Source organism: Poromitra crassiceps (genome assembly GCF_964638095.1).
Source record: "Poromitra crassiceps genome assembly, chromosome: 27".
In the NCBI taxonomy this organism is placed as follows: domain Eukaryota; kingdom Metazoa; phylum Chordata; class Actinopteri; order Beryciformes; family Melamphaidae; genus Poromitra; species Poromitra crassiceps.
In genome coordinates, this window is record NC_139650.1 from 5,357,401 (window position 1) to 5,359,900 (window position 2,500).

At 43.2% G+C, this 2,500-nt stretch overlaps 1 protein-coding gene across 1 annotated transcript in view; it reads left to right on the plus strand.

The window, feature by feature from the left end:
* LOC310799295 (matrix remodeling-associated protein 8-like) overlaps positions 1 to 2,500 on the plus strand; it is an 18,534-nt gene that overhangs the window by 5,504 nt on the left and 10,530 nt on the right. The window lies entirely within an intron of this gene.

The window sequence follows — 2,500 nt, forward strand, 5'->3', positions numbered from 1 at the left end:
TTGTCGTTTCTTTTCTCGATTAGTTGTTTTGGTCTATAAAATGTCAGATAATGGCAGCAAATGATGATCAGTGTTTCCCAAAGCCCAAGATGACGCTCTCAAATGTCTTGTTTTGTCCACAACTCACAGATAATATCAGTTTACTGTCACACAGGAGTAAAGAAACCAGAAAATATTCACATTTAAGAAGCTGGAATCAGAGAATTTAGACATTTTCTCTTAAAATTGTACTGAAAACGATTAATCGATTATCAAAATAGTTGTCGATTAATTTTTTGTCGATCGCCTAATCGATTAATCGATTAATCGTTGCAGCTCTAACACACACGCACGTGCACGCATGCACGCACGCGCACACACACACACACACACACACACACACACACATTCGAGTTCTTAACTTCTCAATTCCGATTCTTTGAGGGGCGGTGTCAAAACAGGTCACATGCTTATTTCAGGACGGCACGGTGGCTCAGTGGTTAGCACTGTTGCCTCACAGCAAGAAGGTTCCGGGTTCGAACCCCAGTCCTTCCCAGGTCCTTTCTCTGTGGAGTTTGCATGTCCTCCCCGTGTTCGCGTGGGTTTTCTCCGGATGCTCCAGTTTCCTCCCACCATCAAAGACATGTATGTTAGGGTTAAGACTCCTGTCAGTGCCCCTGACCAAGGCACTGGCAAAAGAACTGGAGTTGGTCCCTGGGCGCTGCACTGTGGCTGCCCACTGGTCCTATAGTTCTAGGAAGGTTCCTAGTAGAGGATGGGTCAAATGCAGAGGATGAATTTCCCCATGGGGATAACTTAACTTAACTAACTTCACAGAAAATTATTTCATTTGAACAATTTGTACTTTTGTAGACATGAACAGTTTATATATAGCCATCTATCAAAACAACAATCCCCAAGGAGTATTTGTGCCACTTTTGGTGCTTCTTTCCACTTGTGAACGATTTTGCATTAAAAGTCTATTTAATCTGCTCACTAATTCTGTTACAAAGCCCACATCTTCTCAACCCAACCACACAAACAGAAACACACACACACACACACACACACACACACACACACACACACACACACACACACTCACACAAACACATAAAACACACATACACACACTCTGCTAGCCTTAAGACAGGATGTTTTGTAACTCAGTGGGTTTGAATTGTCATGCGAACAGTTAAGACGAAAAATACCATCTGTTCTTTCATTTTCTCCACCCCCCCCCCCCCTCGTCTTGTCCGCAAACATCCTTGGCGTTTCTCCCCTCCGCCTCAAACGGTCCCAGCAGCAGAGCGGTAGCAGAAGCAGAAGAGATGAGAGGAGCAGGGGAGAAAGCCGCGACGTGTTTGTTTTAGGAGCACCTCTTCTTGCTTGGTCAGCTCGTCTGACGCCAGACCTCCAAAACCCTCCCCCCAAACCCCCGCTCCACCACCCAGCCCGCAAGCCTCACCCTCCTCGCCTAGCACCTTCTCCTCTCCAGCTTCTCCAGCTCTTTCATCTTCATGGAATCACTAGAGCAGATGTTCTCAAATGTTTTTCAGCCAAGGACCCCTTACAAGGACCCCCTCATTCTGATTTGTGATTTTGGGCTAAGCTTCATTGTTTCCACGGTAACGTGCTTGACTTTTAAATTGATAGGTTTGTTAGATTAGAATATAATCCATGAACCATTTTAGATTTAAAGCATACAATATTTTTGTTGAACTATGACGCTTTTGCAACAACAACAAAAAGATTTATTTTTATTTTCCTGAAAACATTCCACAGACCCCCTGTGGGTCCCCGGACCCCCATTTGAGAACCACTGCACTAGACACACTCCGTTTTTATTGCTTTTCTTCTTTGTATGTGTGTGGCAGTGTTGGGGGAAACACTTTAAAACTGTAGTTCACCAAACTACTAGCTAATAACTACCATAAAAATAGCTTGTCAAACTAAAACTACTTTCTAAAAAGTAGTTCAACTATCCAAGTAGTAGTAGCTTTCGGTCTACACGACCTTCATCGGGGCAAAGTTACAACACAATGAACACAGAGCCCAGTCAGGATGAGCATTACAATCAGTAAAACCGTTGACACCTGTGCTGTGTTCCTCTTGCTCAGATGACATCTTGGGAAATGTAGTCCAGCAGAAGCTCGGTGTAGTTCTAGAAGATGCACAAACATACATGGGTCTACACAGGTCTACATCATGACTGTGGAAGCTCAAGCACGGTGTAAAAGAAAAGAGAATAAAAAGATTACCTCACATATATACATTTATATTTACATTAAGGGAGAAAGAGACTGCACAAACATCAGGGAGGCCGTCATAAAGTGCAGTTCCTAAGACCCTATAGGTTCTACAACAGGGGAATCTCACAGAAACTCCATTATAAACATGACACTCAAATCAAAATCAACATTTAAACCCCTAGGGTGTAGAGAGCCTAGTGTATGTACTATGTACAGTATCTAAAATAGTTCCCTTTGACACAGCCTTTTATCAAAATGTCTCCTCCTCT